Source organism: Cryptomeria japonica, chromosome 1, assembly GCF_030272615.1.
Source record: "Cryptomeria japonica chromosome 1, Sugi_1.0, whole genome shotgun sequence".
Lineage (NCBI taxonomy): Eukaryota > Viridiplantae > Streptophyta > Pinopsida > Cupressales > Cupressaceae > Cryptomeria > Cryptomeria japonica.
The window spans coordinates 679,073,617-679,098,959 of record NC_081405.1 but is presented as its reverse complement, the minus strand read 5'-3'; positions in this window follow the sequence as shown (position 1 = coordinate 679,098,959).

The window sequence follows — 25,343 nt, the reverse complement described above, 5'->3', positions numbered from 1 at the left end:
CCTCAGTAAAGTGGTTTTGTCCTAGGAAGACAAATTTTGGATTCTATCATCTCTACTCATGAAAATATCCACTCATTGGCATTCTCTAAAAAAGAAGGTTTTCTTTTGAAACTGGATCTCTCTAAAGCCTACGATAGAGTCGATTGGGATTTTATGGTGGATGTTCTCTCTGCTTTTGGCTTTAGTCCTAGAAGTGTCAGCCTTATCAAACAACTTGTTTCTTCGACATCTTTCTTTGTTTTAATGAATGGCTCCCCCTCTCCTTTCTTTAAAGCCTCTAGAGGTCTCAAGTAGGGGGATCCTCTATCTCCAGTGATCTTCATCATCATGGTGGAATGCTTGGGGAGATGTATTGGTAAGTTGGTTGAGAAAAGGGAGTTTTGTAGTTTGAATCCTTCCTCGGTAGATCAAATATGCTCTCATCAATAGTTTGTTGATGACTCTATAATAATGGGAAAAGCCACTGTTAAGGACTCTAGAAGACTAAAAAAGGCTTTGGACAACTATGGAGAGGCCACTAGTTGGCTAATTAATTAGTCTAAAAGCTTTGTTTATTTTATCAACACCCCGGAGAGAAGGAGGATTAAATATAGTAACATTCTGGGAGGCCAAATTGGTAGTCTGCCTGCCTCTTACTTGGGGCTCCCCTTAGGCCTCGATCCCCCAGACACCTTTTGGGGAGCCTTGGCAGATAAATTCCACAAAAAGATGTCTGGATGGAAGGGAGCTCTCCTTAGTCAAGCAGGTAAGGTCCAACTACTTAAATCCACCCTACAGAGTATCCCCCTCTATGCCATCAGTCTATTCAGGATTCCAGCTAAGTATGCTGAGGCCATTGAAAAGATTCAGAGATCCTTCTTATGGATAGGGGTGGAAGAGAAGAAGAGAATGAACTTAATTGCATGGGAGAAGGTCTGTAAGCCTAAGAATAAAGGAGGTCTTGGCCTTAGAAGAATAAGAGACATAAATGATCACCTCATGGCCAAGAAGATTTGGAAAGGATATAGAAATCAAGGAGAGTGGAAAAAAATATGGGACAACAAATACAAAAGCCAATGCTCAAATCTTCAAAGTTTCCTCAAAGCGGAGACCATCCCAATTGGTTCCAATATTTGGAAAAATGTCTCTAGGACTAGAGACTTAATTATCAAAGGTACAAAGTGGAAGTTGGGGAAAGGGAATCTTATTCAGTTTTGGGAGGACCCTTGGCTTCTGGATTCCCCTTTGAATGGAAACCCTGAGTGGAACAGATATCAGAACCAATGCAAGGAAAGATTTGGAACCAAGGTTGAGGATTACTGGAAAGATGGACAGTGGAAAGACTTATCTCAAGTGGATCAGTCTTTAGGTAGTTTGAACAAAGTTATGAGCTCTATGGTGAGGATTGAAGAAGAAGACCAAATAATTTGGAAACTCACAACTAGTGGTACTTTTTCAGTGACTTCTGTATATCATCAATAGTTCAAGAACATGGAAAGTCCTTGTTGGGCCAAAGCTTGGATGAAAGGCCTCATACCCAAAATCAATATTTTCTTTTGGATAGCCCTTCAAGACAAAATCCTCACTACTGAGAATATCAGAAAAAGAGGTATCAACATGCCTAGTTTCTGTATTCTCTGCAAGCAGAATGAGGAGACAATAAATCATATGCTCTTCCATTGTCCCTTATCTGCTGATGTTTGGGGAAGCTGTCTGGATCAATTCAATATTAGTTGGAGCTTCCCTAATTTGATTCAGGAAATTTTCAAGTCTTGGCATCATCCTTCAAAAAACAAAACTACAACCTTATTATGGAAAATTGCTTTACCCCACATGTGTTGGGGTCTTTGGAAAGAGAGAAATGATAGGATTTTCAAGGAAAAGACTACTAAGGCTAAAATTGTGTTTGAAAAAATAAGAAGAAGCATAAGGGAAAATCTGAATATCATAGGTGGTTTGGATAATCCTCACACTAAGGAGGATCAATGTATCTATAAAAAGTGGAGACTAAAGGCTCAAGAGAGTGTTCAGAGCAACCCTAGAGAGGGAGTGAGATGGATCAGCCCACCCAGAGGATGGATGAAAATCAATTTTGACGAGGCCTCTAAGGGTAACCCGGGGGTTGCTGGATGTGGAGTGGTCCTAAGGGATGAATGGGGAATATGTAAAATCATTAAATGTATACCCATAGGAAATCAAACCAATCATGTAGCCGAAGCCATGGCGGCCTATCATGGGATGATCCTTGCAAAGGAAGCCAAATGCACTAAAGTTTGGTGTGAAGGAGACTCCTTAAACATTATTAACTGTTTAAATATGAAATTCCCGCCGTCTTGGTCTATTAGTAATGCTATTAAAGGTACTAGGAAAATTAGTGAAGAGTTTGACATGTGTGTTTTCACACATGTTTACAGGGAGGCCAACTCTTGTGCTGACTGGGCTGCCAACCTGGCTTGCCAATCGGGAGACATCATTACTAATTATGGTGAAATAGAGATTGCAAGTGAAATGAAATCCTTGCTCAATCAAGACCGAAGCTATACAAGGCAACGTGGTACTTTTAATCATTATTTCTAATGACCTTTTCGACTTTTTCGATGCAGGGCTCGTTTGAAGATAATGAACTTTTAAATAGGTGTCTTATCATAATTAATTGGCATGAATTTTGGGTGCTCTCAAAGAATAACCATAGAAACCAGAGGGGAAGTGATCAAATCGAGAGAAGGAATTGCAAGGAAGGAGCTGGAAAAATGGGAGGTAACAAGAAGAGATTTGAACCTACTTCCTGCTCGGACTGGAGAAAGAATGATGAAGTCTAGGATATCCTCCAACAGGGAGGAATGAATGTTTTCATGGAACGACTAAGTGGGAAAGACCCCACAATTACTTCTTACTTCATCAAGAACTGGAAAAATGGAAAAATTCTGATTGGTTCATAGATGATGAATGTCAACGAAGAGGTTATTGCCGAGGCCACGGGGATGTCTACTAAGGGTATGAAATTTTATAGGGACAGAGGAATATCTGACAAAGCTGCAGACAAGTTTCCAGTTACAGATGGAGAGAGGTGAAAGATGATCAAAATTGAAAATTCCTACCACTCCCCGAAGAGAATTTGCAGGCCTTGGAGGTTTGTTCTTTTCACTTCTATTGAATACATTACCTTAGACTGTAGGTTTACTAGGGCCTACGGGCATCACTTCGTTCTTCTTAATCATTTTCATCATGGAGAAAGGGTTAGCCTTCCCTATTACCTAGCCTGTTCTATGGATCATACTATAAAGGAAATCCAGAGGGATCCTAAAGGTGATCATGCCCTCCACTAGGGGCTTATGGTCCTGGTTTATAAAATGCTAAAGGGGAAGTGCATTGAAAAGCTTATCAAAGGCAAAAATGCTAGAGATGAAACTACAGAAAGTAAGGATACTGGTTTTAATTTTGACCCAGAAACTGAGGGAGAGTTAGAGGAAACTAGCAAGAAAGGGAGGATTAGGGCCAGGAAAAGGAGGATTATTGTGGACTCTGATACGTCTAACTATGCAACTGAATCCCTTGAGGAAAAATTTGCTAAAAAAAGGAAAAGGAAAACCACTGGAAAGAAGGCTCAGAAAAAGAACATTAAAAAGGGGAACAATTCCGACTTCAATCATGTTCAGATTGAATCAGAAGAGGAGGCTGAAGAAAACAAGGTGGTTGATAGTCAAGATAAAGAAGGGGAGGGTAATCCGGTGATGGATAATCTGGAGACCGTGAATACCACAAATCTACATAAGGAGGAAAAAGGGGATAAAAGTGACAATGGTGAGAAAGACACTGTTAAGGCCTTCTGTGAGACCATTGCTACTATGGTGAAGGATGTTAATAGTTTGAAAACCGATACACAGGCCATTGCAAGAATTACAGTTGGTGACAAGCCCTTGGCGGAACATGTTAAAGAACTGGTAGCCATTCTGCATAATGCACAAGCTATTGAATGTATGGTTGGAAAAATTATGGCAACAGAGAAAAAGGTCAACCAGATGGGAGATCCTAAGGAAATGGAAAACAAAATAAAATATTTCAGCACCAAAATTGACACGCTGGAGCTCAATGTAAAGAAGATAGCCAACCAAAATTTCCAAATCCTCAAATCCTTGGTGGACAACATGAACATCCTTATTAACAGGGTCGAGAATGATGCAGAAAAGGATGGTGATAAAGAGCAATCGAACAAGAAAGGGCATGAAAGGAGGACCAAAGTGAACACAAAGAAAAAAGGTGACATCGAAGGTCATGAGCTGGAGGATCTGAAGACCTCAGCGAACAACATGAAACAAATGGTTGTTCACGCTGAGGAAATTACGAATAGTATTTATTTTTTGTTGTTGTCCCTGGTTAGGTCTCTTTGCTATCTTTATGATTTCCTTTTGTTGTTTGTACCGAGATACTTTATTATGTAATGTTGTGTTTAGTTGATCCCTTTTGGTGGGGTCATTTTGTTTTTTGAAGTGACCAGGAACTTTTTTTAGCAGTTCTCTCTCCTGGTTTGTACAAGGTTTGGGTACCTTTCAAATACCTACTTTTACTTAATCAAAACAACACTAACAGTTATAATACAATGCCTAGAGCCAATGCTCTTCAAGAGTAAATAAAACAATGAATAATTCTAGAGGATATTCAACACATCAAATTTTCTTAGAAGATATCCAACCTATCATACAAAATACACTAAGAAGCCCACATATTTATAGAGTTCAACACAAGTGAAAAGCACCCATGGTTTCAAAAACTAACTCCAATGCCAAAGAGGTATGTGGTTTCATAAACAACAACTTGCTAAACCCATGACACGTTGTTCATAGAAACTTCCAATGCAACAATTCACAACTTATCCATAACAATCACCTTGATATATGCAAAAATGACCCCACACCACTTGTCGAAAGTGAACTCCACCATAAATATCAATTGCCAAATAATAACTCTCCATGACTCTTCCACCAAACTAGAAACCATCATAGTCATAATAGAAATTCATCACAGTCTCAACATATCAACCTATGACACTAGTCCCCTCTTTTTAGGACTTCCAAAGTGGATGCAATAAAATAAATAAATAATAAAAATAAACATTTTTGGAACCTAAGGTTGAGACACCTCAATCCCAACATTCTCCCACTTGTCAAAGACCTATCAAGAGTCAAAATACTATGTGGCCCATAGAACTAACTTGCACCATTTGAACTTCTCAATGCTTATTGGTTTTTCCAGTGCATTTGCAATATTTGCTAAATTATCAACTTTCTCCAACTTCAATTTTCTATCTGCCACCATATCATGAACACAATGAAACTATACATCAATATTCTTTGTTCTAGAATACAAAGTTGGATTCTTCACTAGACAAATAAAACTCTAACAATCACAACATATAGTAATTATTTCTACATAAAAACCAATATCCAAAAATAATCTCTTAAGCCAAATGGCTTCTTTACAAGTATGAGAGGCTTCTATGTACTTTCCTTTTGTAATAGACAAAGCAAATACAACTTCTTGCTTGCTCCTCCAATTCACTGCACCACCAAACAATGTGAATACTCCAAAGTACCCCTCAAATATGTAATCACTCTCGTAATCGCATCCCAATGCACCCTACCAGGATTAGCCATGTACCAACTAAGGACTCCCACTACTTGGGAAATGTCTAGCATTGTACAAACCATAGCATACATCAATTTGACAAGATCAATTTCATAGGGTAATCTAGACATATCATCCATCTCAATAGGAGATTTTGGACAATCCTCCATAGAAAGCTTCATCCCTTATAACACTAGAACAACTAACTGTCTACAAGTTGACATGTTGAATCTCTCCAACACAAAGTTAACATACTTACTTTGGTTCATCCAAAGCTTTTTGATATCTTTATCTCTAATGATCTTGATTTTAAGAATATATCTCATTGTACCTAGATCTTTCATCTCAAACTATGTTGCTAATTGAGACTACAAATCTAAAATCATTCTACTACCATTCTCAATAAACAACATAGCATTCACATACAAGACTATAATAAGAATTTGACCATTTTCAGACTTATAATACACACAATGGTTAAATTTAGATCTTAGAAATCCCAAAGACAACACATAGGTGTCAAACTTTTGATACCACATTCTAGGAGACTATTTCAAACCATACAAATATTTATTCAACTTACAAACAAGATTTTATTTACCTTTCTCAATGAAATGCTTTGTTTGTGACATGTAAATTTCCTCCTCCAAATTATCAAGAAGGAACATTGTCTTCACATCCATCTACTCAAATTGCAAGTCATAAGCTATTGCAAGTGATAACATGAATCAAATGGATGTCAACTTAGATACATGAGATAACATTTCACCATAGTCAATTATGTCTGTGGCTAAGAATACCCCTTTGCAACCAACCATGCCTTGTGCTTCTGAAATCTACTATCTAGACCAAGTTTATTTTTGAACACCCATTTACATCCAGCAGATTTCCATCCTTTAGGCAAAGGTACTAGATCCCATGTAGCATTCTTTTTTAATGCAACCATTTCTTCACTCATGGCTTCCATCCATGAATTTTCATCATGCATACCCATAGCCTCTCTAACAATCATAGACTCATTAGTGTTAGCTAACAAAGCAAATATGGAACTGGAATCCAACATAGAATATCGAAACCTTTTTGGTGAATAACCATATTTGTTAGGTCATTGTCTATTATGGGTAGACCTCCTCAATTGCTGAGGTTGAGGTTCTTTCTCTTCTTTATAATTCGTAGCTCTTCTTGAGCTCTCCTCATCATCAGGTCCACTAGGAGCTTGTAGTTCTTTTTTCAGAGGAGTAGAAGGAATTTGAACTACCTCCTTTTGTTTCTCTTCCTTATTTGGTTGCAAATCAATAGTGGAAGGTTTCAACTCACAAAAGATCACACTTCTACTACAGAGAACCTTCTCTACAACTAGATCCAAAAGCTTGTAACGTTTCACACTGGCAACATACCCCAATGAAGATACACTTAACTTCCTTGTTCTCCAATTTTAATCTTTTCTCACTCAACACATGTTTATATGCCTCACAAACAAAGACTTTGAAATGTCTCAATGAGAGATTATTACTAGACCATACCTCCATGGGTGTCTTTTCAACTAGCATCAAAGGAGGAGATATGTTAATTAGATAACATGCAGTGGCTACAACTTCAACCCAAAAATTCTATTCAAACCCATCACCACTCAATATACTCCTAGCCCTCTCCATCAATGTCTTGCTCATTCTCTTCACAAATCCATTTTTTTGTGGGGTGTATGGAGTTATCTTGTGTCTCTTAATCCCATGGTCCTTATAGAACTTGTCGAAATCTATTGAACAAAACTCACTGCCATTGTCAGTCCTCAAACACTTAATTTTTCTACCAGTCTAGTTTTCAACCAAGAATTTGAATTCCTTAGACTTATTAAAAAAATTAGATTTACATATGAGGAAATACAAAAATTTCCTACTATAACCATCTATGAAAGAGATAACATACACAAATCTAAATATCGAAGGAACATTAACAAGACCAAGCACATTTGCATGAATATAATCCAAAACCCAAGAAGACTTATAAGAATTGGAATGAAAAATATATGATGTTGTTTACCATAAAGACAGTGTTCACAAAACTTGAACTCGAGATTATAGTCATCAAGACCTTCAACAAGGCTCTTATTTTTTAGGGCTCTAAGATCCTTCTCACCAATATGACCAAGCCTCTAGTGCCATAACATTGTATTCTCAGCTAGGAGCTTCATCTCCAAAGCATTTGCACCCTTAGGTACCCAAAAATAATGACCATCAAATGTTAAAACAACAATATTCTTCTTTGTTTGATCTGATGGTGAGGATGAAGAATCCAAAGCCCTCTTCTTAGGATTCACAAAAGCACTATTGCACTAAACCATGGATGCATCTAGCTTATACAAGGTGCCAATCTGAACACTCGCAGAAAGCACCATAGATACTCTTGTCATCTTGTATCCAATACTTGAGAAAACAACTTTCAGATCCACATCACCCAGCTTGTTAATTGAAAGTAGGTTCTATGCCAAACCAAGGATATGTAGGAAACCATCAATTCCCTTCACTTTGCCATTAGGGAATCACATCTTAACTCTTCCATGACCAACAACCTTCAAGTGTGAGTCATCACCTAGATACACCTTCCCACCATCAAACTCTGTGTACTTAAAAAACCAACATCTATGGGAAGTCGTGTGAAAAGAGGCACCTGAATCTATCAACCACACATCTTCTTATGCATGTGTTGCCAAGGTTGTGACAAAAGAATCAACTTCATAATGAGAGGATTTATCAAATTCAAAATCAGAGAAATCCTTTTTACCTTTCTTTTTCTTCTCCTCCTTACGCTCTTTTCGAAAATGACCAGACTTATTGTAGTTCCAACATTTCTCCTTGGAATTTTTACTAGGAGACATATATCTCCTCAAAGACTTGTATTTACCCTCCTTGTCCTTTTCCTTGCCTTTCTCCATTGTTCTACCACAAGAAATTAGATCCTTAACATTCTCATGAGATTTCCTTTGCATCTCTTCAAATAACAATGAACCAACCACATCCTCCATCTTGAAAGTGGTTGTTGTGCTTCTAATGGCCATCATAAGGTGATACCACGAGTCTAACAAATAACATAATATAAGAATACATTTATCTTGGTAATCAATCCTGTCACGGAATTTAGTTGAGAAACCAACATGTTGAATGCATTGATGTGATTTGCAATGGACCCTCCTTCCTCCATTCTCAAAGAATACAAATTATTTCTTAGAAACAATTCATTTACCAAGGATTTTCCTTGATAAATATCACCAAGTTTTTTCTAAATTGTAGTTGGATTCATCTCCTCATGGATATTCAAGAGCACTAAATCAGCCAGACAAAGTCTTATTATGGTATATTTTGAGGTTTCATCAAAGGAACCATAGCTCATAGATCTCTATCCACGCGCATGTCCTCTATTTTGAGTTTCCACAACGCAAAAAAAAACTCAAAATTTCTACCATTAAATTTATCCATCTCTATTCTGCTAGATGTGCTTGCCATATCTAATTTGCAACAAAGTTATGAAATCTTCCTCTGCAAAACTCCAACTATAACTAGATTAACACAAAAAACTTGTCAACCCAACAACAATAGAAAAGTTGGCTAGGCTCTGATGCCAATTGAAAGGAAGCCCAAAGTGTAGAATAATGCTTCTAAATGCTAAATCTAACAAGAGAGATTATGAAAAAAATTATTGCAAACTCTTAAACCATTGCAGATTAGATAAACACATATAAATTAAATTTAAACAAATAAAACCACAACACTAGATATATGTAAGAATTTTTTTGGAGGAAAAAACCCACACTCCAAAAGTTAGACTCAATTGTATTATCAAAAACATCAATAGTTATAATACAATGCTTAGAGACATTGCCCTTTAAGAGTAAATGCACTAGTAGATAATTCTAGAGAATATTCAACACATCAAAGCTTCTTAGAAGATATCCAACTTATCATACAAAATACACTAAGAAGCCAAATATTTATAGAGCTCAACACAAGCGGAAAGAGCCCATGGTTTCCAAAACCAACTCCAACACTAAAGAGGTATGTGGTGTGATAAACAACTTGTTAAACCCATGACACATTAAAAATAGCAACTTCCAATGCAACAATGCATAACTCATCCATAACGATCACCTTGCTCTATGCAACACTCACCTCACACCGCTTGTCAAAAGTGAACTCCACCATAAATATCAATTGCCAAAAAAGAACTCTTCACGACTCTTCCACCTAACTAGAAACTGTCATAGTCATAATAGAAATCCACCATAGTCTCAACATAGCAACCTATGACACTAGTCCCCTCTTTTTAGGACTTCCAAAGTGGGTGTAATAAAATAAAGAAATAATAAAAATAAACATGTTTGGACTCTAAGGTTGAGACACCTTAATCCCAACAAAACACAAACTTGTTTGTTAAAAATCTTTGATTGAATTGTTTAAAAATACATTAAAATAAGATAATACAAAGAAAAAAACTAGAAAAAATGTAGGTTTGTCTTTGGCATGGAGGAGAGAACACTTCCACGCAAGTTGTTTGATGCATATCCTTTGAGGCATAGTCACCCATATTTTGTTTTCAATAGTTAGTAGCTAGGATATCTCTCTAATGGTAGAACCACATGAAAGTATCTTTTTTCAAAGGAGTGATAGGAGTAAAATAAACATGTTAATGATTTTTGGCATAGGAAAATAAGATTTTCTACATGTAGATCACATGGGTTAAAGTTAGGTAATCTATTTCATATAGTAAATGAAAAAATGAGAAGAGAATGATAAACAAATAAAATAGATACAAGGAAATAATATCAAATTCGGTACGATTAAAGTAATGAGCTAAAAAAATAGTTAGATGTGTTGCCCATGTACTACATATCTATTATTTTTTAGGTTTTGTGTTGCTAGTTCTTGCTATTGAGTTTCATCTCATGAAATTTACTTTCTTGTTGGTTTTATCTTTGGGACATTAGCTATGTTTTTGGGTCCCCTTGTTAAAATGGTTTGCACGCTTTCAAAATTTGACCTTTGCCTATAATATAAAAATGAATAAATAAAATGATGAACTAAAGGAGGATGAAATTTTAAACAAATATGAGTTTAAAGGGGCAATGAAAGTTATCTTGAGAGATACACAAGAATACAAAGCCCCTTTAAAACAATAGGCGAACAATGAAATAACAATATAAATAAAGAGGAGAAAGATATTCCTTAAAATAACGCAATGAATCTCACAAAGGATAGAAAATAAAATCCAAAGGATTAGTGAATGAAATAGAAGGTTGCATGGAGCTAAAATAAATGGCTCAATAAATTCAAACATATAAACAACCATGGAATTATAGTCCCATAATGTATCCCACCAAGAAAAATGAAAATATAGAAACTAAACAAAGTAAGAAATGTAGTGAAGCTAATAGGATCAAATAGAATGGTAGTGAAAAGGGTTCATAATTTCTCTTAAAAGGTAAGAACTTAAATAAAAGAATATAAAATAAATGAAGATCATATTGTTAATCACAAGAAGTCACCGAGGAAGGAGAGGACACCACTCTAACTAGTTGGGAGCCTATGGATGATGGAAAGGACCCACTTGATATAGGTAGGTTTCCCTAAGAAATATGACCTCCCCCTAGCACTAATTTTATAGCTTTAGCCATATAAGTTTGTTCATATATTCTATAAACTTCAAACTTGTGATGATGTGGTTAATTCCTTCTTTAGGGCTATGTTTTCTCTTATATCTTTTTCCTTTTTAGGGGTAAATAATGGTTTACTTCCCAACTTTGATAGTTTTCTTTTTCTTTTTGGGTACATTGTCACCATGTTTGCATTTTATAAGGATAGGCTATATTTTTTTCTTGGTTAATGTATATGTTCATCGATTTCATTAAAAAATTCAAAAGTAACGAGCATGCATGCAAAAGAAGAAGAGAATGGTAAAAGGTATGATATAAATATAAAAATTGATTATTTTACTATTGTAAGAAACTAGACTATCAAAAAATAATTGATAATTTTTTATAAAAAAATATGGCACAAAGCTAAATTTGTACATATAAACATAGGTGGTTCATTTGAGTATCAATATCATGATCATATGTGAGGAAGGATTATGGGCATCTTTCCTTTGTTTAGGTACTAGTTCTATGACTTAGGTTCAATTTGTAGATGTTTAATGTTGATAATTGGACCCTTCAACAAAATAATGCAACACTATCAAGTTTTCTTTAAGAAACTATAAGATGGAATCCAAACATGAAATTAATAAATGAAAATTACATCATTTCTTGTTAATGTGTAAAAAGAGAGAAAATCCTTTTTTTTTACTTCTCAAATGTGAGCATGATTCTCCACCCCACAAGCACCTTAGTATCTACCTTTTAATGGAAAGACCAAAGTGAACATACAAGAAATATTAATTTGTAATATCAATAAAAAAATAGCCACCCAAAAGGCTGAATGATTATCCTTGGTAGAGTGACTTACCCTTGGTTTATGCTAGAATCTATCCCACCACAAGAATTTTTTATGCTACAAGCTCCTACAAAAAATATATGGGGATGAACAAAATATTAAGAACAAATTTTGAAAGGAAATGGGGAGAGGGAAAATAGTGGAGAGGAAAAGAGGAGACCTGAAGAAGATTATTTTAGTTGCTTTACAAAAGATTATCTTTTATAATAATTGGGAGGTGTGTGAATATAAGCGTATAATGAGAAAATACCATCAACTTATTCCACATGCAATGAAATAGTTTATTCAATGTGTTATGAATATTATACTATAATATTTGTTCTCTACCTTTTATTTTATTTTCCTCACTCTATTCCATGTTGTAATATGTTTCCCTTGCAACCCTATGTGTTATTACCATTGTCTATTCTCTTACATTTTGATGGTTTTCCTTAATATCACATTTTCCCATTCTTCCCTTCCTTTTGTTTTTATTTTTCTTCCTTTCTTGGTCACTTACTATTTTTTTCTTCATGATATTGTTTGTGTTGTTACCATGTTAGTTATATTGCTTACTTCATTGAATCATATGGGGTTCTTTGTTTCTTTCTATTTTTTTTAAAACTTCATGGCATATCCTCTTCTATCATTTTCATGGGTAAACATTTATCACCCATCATCTCCTCTCTTTCCAACTTCCTCCACACTTTCTCTTTTTTGTGTATGGTTGTGGATATTTGGATACTTAGTGTTCTTTATAACAATATGATGTTCCTTTTTTAATTGTCTTTGTTTGGTTAGTGGAGCACCCAGTAAGCAATGATGATGTGATTTCACATTAAGTATTTCTTTTGGGGAAAGTTCTCTTTGTCATTTCTTAGTTCTCTCTCCCACTAAATATAGCAAGATCTATCATATGATGATGTAGATATTATAAGAGATATTGGAATTGATTTGATTGGACATTCCTTTATTAGTGATCTTCTCATGTGTAGGTATTCCAAGATTTATCCACCTCTCTGTCCAACAAGAATCCTCCTCCTTGTGTAACCTAGCATTTAGATTTCTTATCCATTAGCCTCTACATAGCCATCCATGCATAAGAGTAACATTCATCAAGGTTATCTTTTATTTATTTATTTGTGAGCATTCTATAGTAAGACCTTGTGATCATAATGTTCTAGCCAAATTAGAGATACAATAGCTCATAACTCCTCTAATAGTAGTATTTATGTTAGCACAATGGTGGTTTGGGCACACACACACACACACACACATGCACGCACACACACACACACACACACACACACACACACACACACACACACACACACACACACACACACACACACACACACACACACACACACACACAAACACACACGCACGCGCACACACACGCACATACATACACAATAGTGAATACATGCTTATTACAAATAGAGATTGATGTTAACAACTATAGAAAGAAACATTGCCAACGTATAATAAATCAACAAACATCAATTTGTTCAAACACAACGAACATAAATTTAGAAGATATTAATATCAAGGATACATTGAGAAATTGCCATTCATCATAATCTCTAACAAACAATAAGAGATTGAAAATACATTCCTTTTATGAACTTGTCGTACTATTTCAAAATATTCATATAGGTTGACAAGAGGCAAATGGTCCTTTTGCAACTCCCCCTAATTAATACTTGTTGTTGAAATTTAAAAAAAAATCAAAGAATAAATGACTAAAAATGACAACATAATTGAATCAATATTTTTTTTACACAATTATAAAAAATAATAAAAACATAACATTTAAATAACTTGAACCCAAATTTAATATATAAAATCAATAATAATATTCGCACAGACCCATGAATGTTCGAACCTCTTTAGCTCCACTTTTCATTGCCACAAATTTCCAATTTAATTATCTCTACCAAAAATAATTCAACTGACTCATTTATTAAATTCTTCTCACATTTTTTGAAAAAAAAACCCTTATAATAACTTGGTTTCTGCATACCAATTTTGTTTATCTTATAAATTAATATGTGAATCATATGCACTTCCTTTTTTGATAAGGTTTTTATGAGGAGAACATCATATATGGCAAGTATTGCACCCACCTGTTTTAAATAGTTTTGTTCTAGAATGTGAATAGAAAATGACACATTGGTCGACTTTATAGCCATAGACAAGGAATAGTTATATATATACCTTCAAAATAATTATTAGGTTGTTGACCCAAAGCTAAAGCTATGAATGATTATTATATGTTAGCAAATGGATGTCAATTCAAAAAAAAATGTTGTCCTTTTAATAACACAAGGAATATTCCTTTGAAATCAACTATATGTCTTTGTCAAAATGACACTTCATTAATAATAATTTTCCCTCAACCAAACAAGCTTGTTTTATGTCTTTGGCTATGAATTAATTCATAGGAGACAAAGGAAATCACCTTTAAATCTACTATTATCATTTTGTTAGAACCCACTTCTTAATTGGGTTAAACGTGGACATCCTACCACTAGAATAGATCATTAAAAGGTTAAGTATCATCATTGATGTTTTTCAAATGTTGATTAAGCTGTGTTTAATTATAATTCACTTGTATAATCATGGTGTGTTTAATTATAATTTACTTGTATAATCATTTCGATCATAACGAAACATATGAAAGCGTGCTTGATTATGATTTAAGTGAACATCTACAATATTATAAGATAATCTAGAAGATAATGATGAAATGGGTCAGATGTTTTATCTATTGTATTAAAGTTTGATTATAGAAAATAGTCAAAGAAGTGGGGAAAATGATAGTTAAATATATATAATTATTTATCAATTGATTGTCACACAAATGTTGAAATTCAAAGCAATGGAGATGAATGCTAGTATGTTCATTCAAAGTCTAATGCAATCCAATATATTTTTAAAGAATACGAAACAAAGCCTTTTCAATTCAAGAATAAACACCTAACCAAATTAAGTTTTCTATTGCACTGTTCTTTGTATAAGTTTATAATAATGGAAATAATACTGATTTCGATAAAGTAATATTTACAAAAGTTAATTTTATGCATGCATGCATGTATGTATAATAAGAATGAAGCTACCAAAAATTAGCTCAAGGGAAAATAAGACTATACAATGTACAATATTACTAAAGAATGACTGAAAGAAAGATACAATTCATTTCATAATTTGACAAATTCCTTGATTCTAATGAAGAGTGTACAAAGTTTGGAACTAGATAATTTTCTTTTTGATTTGTTGAAGTTTGTCCATAGCATCAACATTATTTTTGCACAAAACCTTGGACTACAAAAAAAGAGAAATTGCCTAAAGAAAGATGTCAAAATAAAACCGTAGAATAATTTTAGCTAAAAATGATATTCAACACTATTTATTTTTAAGCTTATTTGAAAAAAACCCAACAAACAATACCATGATTCTTATTAGATCCATAGTCAAAGATTTAAAATATAAAGAAAGAATTTGATTGTAATCTCAAGGAAATATTTAACTCATTTTTTGGAGCTATCTTGACAACATGTTCTTATCTTTCAACAATCATATTTTCTCATCCCAAACACTTAGATATATATGAACGAAAGAGCAACAATTAAAATTACCATTTTTTTAATCAAATACTCCTAAATGACATTGCCTAAAGTGGGTACCCATGTTTGAATCTAAACCCAAGAATCTTTACAACCTCCAAGGAAAACCCAAAATAAATTCCTAATAAAATTATTAATTATTTTTTTGCTATGGGCTAGGTGCCCATGTGGAGGTCATATGAAATTAACTATTTTATTACTATGACTACTTTTTGTCCACAACAAAGGGCGTATGGTTTTAGAGGTGGTATTTTTCTCTTGTTTTGAGAAGCTATAGTGGTTTTATCACACCAACTATTTTATAAATTTTGGTGCCTTCGTTTAGTAAATTCGAATGGCTTTTTACATGTTGGAGAAGTAACAAAGTGATGTTATATTAAAGACACACAAGGAGTTATGGAAGTGAATGTATTGTAATCTCATTTACTTGAAGATAATACATTCTTGGTCTCTCTTCTTGGTGAAGTTTTTCTTGCAAGGGTTTCTCCACATTTATCATGTGTTGTGAGACATTCTTCTTATGTTGATGATTTGTGCCATTCATTTTTGTTGTCATCATATGGTGAAATAATCTTCATTTCTTTGATGTTTTATGTTCATCTAAGACATGTTTATTAAGCATGCTAAAGTGGCTAATGTTTTCATAACAGAGAAGATGAATATCTCTATAATTTTTCATATTAAAGCAACTTAAATTTTAGATTTGCATAAAAGCATAAGATTTTCATATTGCAATGGACTAAGCCTTGAATCTCATCAATGTTTTATTAGATTAGATATTGATATATTATGACATCTAAGATATTCACCAAGGTGGACAACAACTATAATGCCCCGAAGGAAAACCCACGACAAGGGTGAAACAATTTTTTTTTTAAAGTATAAACATCATAAGTGCATTTACACAACATGCACGATAACACAAGCGGAAGACTTACACCAGAATTCCTTAAGGGTTACCAATGAAGAATTAACTTCAAGAATAAATTCCACAAAATCATAAATCCACATATGCATCATTAACTCAATGATCACAAGAATCCAAAAGCAAATAAAGATTCATCATAGAAAGATTGAAAGGATACAGCATAATTTCCACTTCAATAAGCATTTACCAACATCATCAAGGAAACTAATAAAAACATCCAAACTAGGATTACATTGCTCTTCCAATACATAGCTTCTCAATAAACATAAGGGATAGATCTCATCCAATTACAAGGCTACATAAGATCAATATACATTGATACAATGACCACATAGGTCTACAAATACCAATAATCTTCAAAAAATGAGATGAAGCATGAGTCACGAACCACAGGAATACCTGTGAAGCCAATCCTCGCATGAAGGCACAAATTTGAACATCCGATGGGAAGTGGCACTACCACCCGATCATGTAATCCCCAAATGGAATCACCCCACCGTGCTAGGAGATAGCTGAGGACCCTCAAACAAGCATAAGCATGACATGGTCGATAAAATAATATGACTCCATGATAGCACAAAGAGACTGCACAAGAATCCAAGTGACTCAATATCACAAACACATAAGTGAACCAAATGAGAGAGTGTCATCGGATAGCTTAAGATGGATACCATGGTACAACCTCCATAGGTCCTGGCTCACTATCCTGGTAACCTCTCCCGAACCTTCGGTTCCAACTAAGTCTCATGCGGACCCTATCGGCCTTTCGTGAAGACAAGGTGGTTGGTTTGCCATTCCAGGCCTTCCCGCAACATTATGAGCCCTGTGCTAGCACTCACCTATGCATGAGGTACAATTATCTTTATTAATGTTATGATACTACCCACCTAATCAATCCATTAGATTACCAGTTATTATCTGACTTTCGCTGGGTCGTAATACCTACCACTTTGGGTGCAACCCCCAAGCGAAATCCACTCTCTCAAAGGACACTACACAAGCATGGTCACTCCCCAAGGACCCTATGGCGAAGCAGACAACCATAACACCACTATCAAAAACAAGTGGTCAAACAAGGACATACTGACTCTTGGCTAACCATAAGGCAAAGACACTACATGGTTAAGACAACGAAGCCAACATATATCTCTTGGTCAAAGGTACCAATTACACCACCATAGGATGACTGAACCATAGACCAAAATATCACAATAAACACTTGCAAGGACAGCTAAATACATCAAGTTCACACTTAGACAATCTTTGAGAATATCAACATCATAAGCACTTGCAACATCATTGATTGAAAATTAAATAAAACACTCATTTCCAACAGTCACATCTAATCAATTTTCAAATCAATATTCCATCAGGGATGAAACCCACATTAAACATTCAACCAGTTGTAACATGAATTCCAAACAGGCATTTAAATCATTTCCAGAATATATCCAAATCTACCAATTTGAATCTCTAATTCATGCCTTGATTTCCATTGATAAATTTATTAACCACATAATAAAAATCACATGAAAAATCACCATTTATGCTTAACATAAAACGATCACATCAACATGTTCACTTAATAAAATTAAATTAATTTATAACACATACCGGTTTGCACCGGTAAGGCACAGGGTCAAGCAAATGGATGTCAATTCAAAAAAAATTGTTGTGTCCTTTTAATAATACAAGGAATATTCCTTTGAAATCAACTATATGTCTTTGTCAAAATGACACTTCATTAATAATAATCCAAACAAGCTTGTTTTATGTCTTTGGCTATGAATTAATTCATAGGAGACAAAGGAAATCACCTTTAAATCTACTATTATCATTTTGTTAGAACCCACTTCTTAATTGGGTTAAAAGTGGACATCCTACCACTAGAATAGATCATTAAAAGGTTAAGTATCATCATTGATGTTTTTCAAATGTTGATTAAGGTGTGTTTAATTATAATTCACTTGTATAATCATGGTGTGTTTAATTATAATTTACTTGTATAATCATTTCGACCACAACTAAACATATGAAAGCGTGCTTGATTATGATTTAAGTGAACATCTACAATATTATAAGATAATCTAGAAGATAATGATGAAATGGGTCAGATGATTATATATTGTATTAAAGTTTGATTATAGAAAATAGTCAAAGAAGTAGGGGAAAATGATAGTTAAATATATATAATTATTTATCAATTGATTGTCACACAAATGTTGAAATTCAAAGCAATGGAGATGAATGCTAGTATGTTCATTCAAAGTCTAATGCAATCCAATATATTTTTTAAGAATACGAAATAAAGCCTTTTTAATTCAAGAATAAACACCTAACCAAATTAAGTTTTCTATTGCATTGTTCTTTGTATAAGTTTATAATAATGAAAATAATACTAATTTTGATAAAATAATATTTACGAAAGTTAATTTTATGCATGCATGCATGCATCTATGTATGTATAACAAGAATGAAGCTATCAAAAATTAGCTCAAAGGAAAATAAGACTATACAATGTACAATACTACTAAAGAATGACTGAAAGAAAGATACAATTCGTTTCATAATTTGACAAATTCCTTGATTCTAATGAAGAGTGTACACAGTTTGAAACTAGATAATTTTCTCTTTGATTTGTTGAAGTTTGTCCATCATCAACATTATTTTTTGCACAAAACCTTGGACTACAAAAAAAGAGAAATTGCCTAAAGAAAGATGTCAAAATAAAACCGTAGAATAATTTTAGCTAAAAATGATATTCAACATTATTTTTTTAAAGCTTATTTGAAAAAAAAACCCAACAAACAATACCATGATTCTTATTAGATCCATAGTCAAAGATTTACAATATAAAGAAAGAATTTGATTGTAATCTCAAGGAAATATTTAACTCATTTTTTGGAGCTATCTTGACAACATGTACTTATCTTTCAACAATCATATTTTCTCATCCCAAACACTTAGATATATATGAACGAAAGAGCAACAATTAAACTTACATTTTTTTAAATCAAATACTCGTAAATGACATTGCCTAAAGTGGGTACCCATGTTTGAATCTAAACCCAAGAATCTTTACAACCTCCAAGGAAAACCCAAAATAAATTCCTAATCCAAGCATTAATTATTTTTTTGCTATGGGTTAGGTGCCCATGTGGAGGTCATATGAAATTAACTATTTTATTACTATGACTACTTTTTGTCCACAACGGAGGGCGTATGGTTTTAGAGGTGGTATTTTTCTCTTGCTTTGATAAATTATAGTGGTTTTACCACACCAACTCTTTTATGAATTTTGGTGCCTTCATTTAGTAAATTTGAATGGCATTTTACATGTTGGAGAAGTAACAAAGTGATGTTAGATTAAAGACACAAAAGGAGTTATGGAAGTGAATGTATTGTAATCTCGTTTTGTAATGCCCCGCCAGGAAACCCTGAAGGGATAAAGCTAAAGCACACGAATGGAGTGCACATAATTTTTTATTTTTTATTTTTAAAATTAAACATAACATAATGATGCAATGAGTTATCACAAACTCATATAACACAACGGAAGACTAAACCATACCTAAGGAGTTTCCCAACGTGATTACTTAATTTAACAACCAACTCAACTCACGACATTTGATCCAATTAAGTAGGTTAACTTAATTACATGTTATTACTTAAAACATGGATATAATTTGTTCAGTAAATTAAATTTATAGATAATAGATAATAAGATGTGTTCATCCGTTAGAGTTAAAAATAGATAACATGATGAGTTTATCCATTAAGGTTAAAAGATAGATGGCATAATGAGGTTCATCCATTAGAGTTAAAGCTATGGTTAACATGAGTAAGTTCATCCAATAAATTTTAACCATTCATTACGTTCAATCTTACATTAAACGTATGCCATGCATCTACTTTCATATCGTACTTTAGCTTCATAATAAACTAATGAATACTTCCCATGCCTACTTAATTGTGCTATCAATAACTGAATATATTTCATTAATCAAATCTGTATTCTCTTATGATCCCAATTACCGCATTAAATAAAATGACTACATACATGCATTTATGATTATCTTCATCTAATCCCCATTATACATTTTAACATAAAGCATCCATACATGCCGAACTAAAAAAAAAACATAAAAATGTAAAAACACCACATAACACCGAAATGATCTCAAAGTTCACCCCTAGTGGGCTACATCTCTGGGTCTTCTCAACTACAAGACCCCTTTGATAGTTAATCAATAGTGAAGAATACATAAGGTTCACATCATTTACAACCCTGCCATCAAGGCGAACATAACCAATAATACATACGACCACATTGGTCAAATAAATACATGAATGATCCCTGAATAGGAAAGGATCCAACTGAACATAATAAGAAGCAAAATAACAGATCAACTGGAGCATCCATGAAACTAAATCTTCGTGACCCATCATAAGCATCCCATGGCCTAACATGAAAATCAGGTTCTCACAAGGGAAATAAACATCAGGACGGCTCCACAATCGTGCTCTTATCAAAGGCAACACAACAACACACTAGCCAACATATTCAAACGAACTCCTAAAACCCACGAATACACAAGGTCAAGCAAACAGAGTTCAATAAGATAAGACTACCCACTTGGTCAAACTAAACTTCATACGGGGTGCACTGACTGACGGTGCTCCAACTAGAGACCTGACTAGCTATGGTCTACCACAAACCAATATTTAACACACGCACAAAGGACATGATCGAATACAAACTATCATGAGAAACCCAATAATCACCACCATGGACTTGTCATTCCCTAAGCAAATGTGAAAACATAGATTTAACATGCACATGCATAAGCTAGAGAAGACAATCTTTTTCCTCATTGGTTACACATTAAAATCGATCCAGTTTTCTAGAGGATCTAAGTTTGATTGCAACAACCTACCTCATCTAGGTACAAGCATTCATGGTTTTTCTAACTGGCTAAGTTCTTTTTGCATCAGAAACTAAAATAATCGCTTCATCCTAAGAATATATATATATATATATATATATATATATATATATATATATATATATATATATATATATATATATATATATATATATATATATATATATATATACTTCTAAAAATGGAAGTATATTTTAAAAAACAAAACTACAAGGGTATTCATTTTTCCATTGCAATAATTTTTTGTTGATTATACATGGAACTAATTTAAATATTAATTAACATATATTTAACTATATACATTAATTAATGATTATCTAAACCCAAATATTATTTAATAAACTAGAATTAAATAATATAAACAAGACTTGAATTTAAATAATTAAAATTCATTTAAAATTACTTATTAATTTAATATTATATATATATATATATTTTAACAATAAAAAAAATATTAAAAAAAATACTAAATTTCAAAAGGGAGGGAAGGGTACCCATGTGGGCCCCCTTGGTAGCCCACGCTACCATTGGTAGCGCTGCTACCAAATGGTAGCGTGGGTTGCTACCACTTGGTAGCAGGTCGCTACCTTTGGTAGCGCTGCTACCATTTGGTAGTGTTTCTACCAACTGGTAGCAGTCGCTACCTTTGGTAGCCCGCTACCTCCTTGCGTGGTGGGGATTTTCCCAGCCACGTGGGGTTAACCAAAACAATTTTTATTTTTTTTAAACTCTTAAATAAAATACAGACCCCAAAATAAAAAACGTAGTCTCAGCCAGAGACTTAAATTTTTATTTTTGAGTTTTATTTTTGTTTTTATTTTAGCCTTTGGGTGAGACTATGGAAAATATACAGATTGGAGTTTTATTTTAGAGGTGGTATTTTTCTCTTGCTTTGAGAAATTATAGTGGTTTTATCACACCAACTCATTTATGAATTTTGGTGCCTTCGTTTAGTAAATTCGAATGGCTTTTTACATGTTGGAGAAGCAACAAAGTGATGTTAGATTAAAGACACAAAATGAGTTATGGAAGTGAATGTATTGTAATCTCATTTACTTGAAGATAATAAATTCTTGGTCTCTCTTCTTGGTGAAGTTTTTCTTGCAAGGGTTTCTCCACATATATCATGTGTTGTGAGACATTCTTCTTATGTTGATGATTTGTGCCATTCATTTTTGTTGTCATCATATGGTGATATAATCTTCATTTATTTGATGTTTTATGTTCATCTAAGACAGGTTTATTAAGCATGCTAAAGTGGCTAATGTTTGAATAACAGAGAAGATGAATATCTCTATAATTTTTCATATTAAAGCAACTTAAATTTTAGATTTGCATAAAAGCATAAGATTTTCATATTGCAATAGACTAAGCCTTGAATCTCATTAATATTTTATTAGATTGGATATTGATATATTATGACATCTAAGATATTCACCAAGGTGGACAACAACTTTACAAAATTTAATTTTTGCAAGGTGTACAACTCTATTCCCAACACTATTTCACTTGTTGTAGACATTTGCAATTGTAATTTTTTTTGTAATCATGCCATTTCCCATTTAAAAGTGCCCACCTTGGTGGAATGTCTTAGATGCAATAATATATAGACAAGTGACACTCTTAGTCTTGCTTTTTCTAACCAACCAATCTCAATATTCCTTTATTTACCCCTATATTATATTTATAATCATACATTCATCATTTAATAATTTTTTATTTTTTATTTTTTTTAAATAAAAGTGGAATATCCACTAAACTTATATATTAATGATAAAGAGTTTACATCGGGTTCAGACAAGGCATACCGACAGGAAAGAACTCGCAAGAAAACCTCCGGTTGTAGCCTTTTAAAACTAATACAAGTATATAACACCCTTACAACATATATGTTGACCAACCCCCCACCCTCCTATATCTACCATTTTTACAAGAGTCCCATAGGACGATTCAAAAACCAGAGTTACCCCATCAGGAAAATAGATGTACATGGAGAACGGTGAAGCGGATAATTGAGAAAAATTTCTCTGTCAGGACCATGGCTAACCAACCAAATAAAAATGAACCTGTGAAGCCTTCAAGCCTGCAAAAAAACCATACCACCAGCTACAAAAAAGAACTTTGTTAGATATCCAAAAACCAGGAGCTAGAACTCTCTTCCGGAGGTTCATGAGATGAGGACGGAGGCAGAATCACCCTCAGAGGGAATGCTACGTAAGCAGGAGCAGAACACAAAAATCCCAAAGAGATTAATGAATGTAAAGCCTAGAAGGCAACCCAAGCTTTATCCACATACTGATCAGGAGCCAAATATAACAAAAAATCCATAGAGGCCCAAGTGTTTTCCATGGAATCGCATATTAATCCCATTCGTAATTCATGAAGTAAATGGCCAGACTAGCCATTAGCCAAAAGCTCATGGTGAGGAAGAAAGCCACCATAATAAAAGGAGCCCATATCAAACCGATAACCAGCCAATGCAGGAGAAACCACAACCCAATTGCACACTATTGGAAAAACAAACGTGGACACCAAGAGGCGGACCATGTCCATATCAAGTAAAACATCAAAACATATAGTAACAAAGCGAGAAAGAATCTCAACACAAGAAACTTGAGGACTAACCTGCAACCACCGACATCCCAAAAGCCTACGAAATTCAAAATCCACCGCAGGAGTAAACAAATTGAAAACCTTACCAAGTTTGACAACATTGTCCTCATTTGCATTTTCTTCCCCCAATGATCGGGCTTCTAAAACAACTCTGTAAAATCCAGTTGGCAGAGAAGAAGACATTTGCAGGAGGAAGGGATCCAAAAAAAACCACAATGAAACATAAACTACTTTGATAAGAACAGAAAATAACGTATTTCAAAGTGAAAACTGTCCTAAATTTCCCATAAGGACATTGCAAAAAATTCATTTTAAGCATGCTTGAATAAATCAATTCGCACGAATTAATAGCCTTCCACTAAAACCCATAAGTGGCTCTCCTGCAAGTAAGGGCACCAACTACAAAAAATGATTATCCCATAATCCAAATCTGTCAGGGTCGGACATAAACAAGGTGGCTTGCAATATGGAACTTGCATCAAATAATAATACCTCAGGAGCATGCTAATTACTTAAGACGTTATAAGCATGCGAAATCTAAAAGAAGGATTAAAGATAAGGACAGTACAAATCACACATGCCACAACCTCTAAATCTTATAAATGTCGTTATTACTGCGAAGACACAAAGTCGTATCAATATAAAAAAACATGATCTTAAGGAAATCTCTCCTCGACCTGTGATATAGAAATATTTAAAGCTTTAGATTAACATGCATACCTCAAAAGTCTACAAAAAATCCCTTTTACCCAAAGCACCCGAGATATACACCCCATCCTTCTGCTCAAACCAAATTTTAGAACACACCATATGTAAATAATGACGAAGCCAACTAATTACACATGTGATGCAAATATAATCTGAACCAAGAGGAGGACAACATGCATACCTCAAGTAGTAAAAGAGACAGATGATGTACCATAAAATCATGGCCACATAGATAAAACATTCAGGATAGAGGGCAACCACATCAAATAAAAAACATCTCTTAGGATGAAATGCCAACTGTAATTAACCTGTCCATACCTCATGAGATACACACATTAACATCTAGCCCAGATGCAGAGTTGTAGGAATACACCATATGCAAATAGAAACATAAAAACCTCCTATCAACACATGAAGTACAAATGCAATCTGATCAGAGGAGAGGATAATATGTATA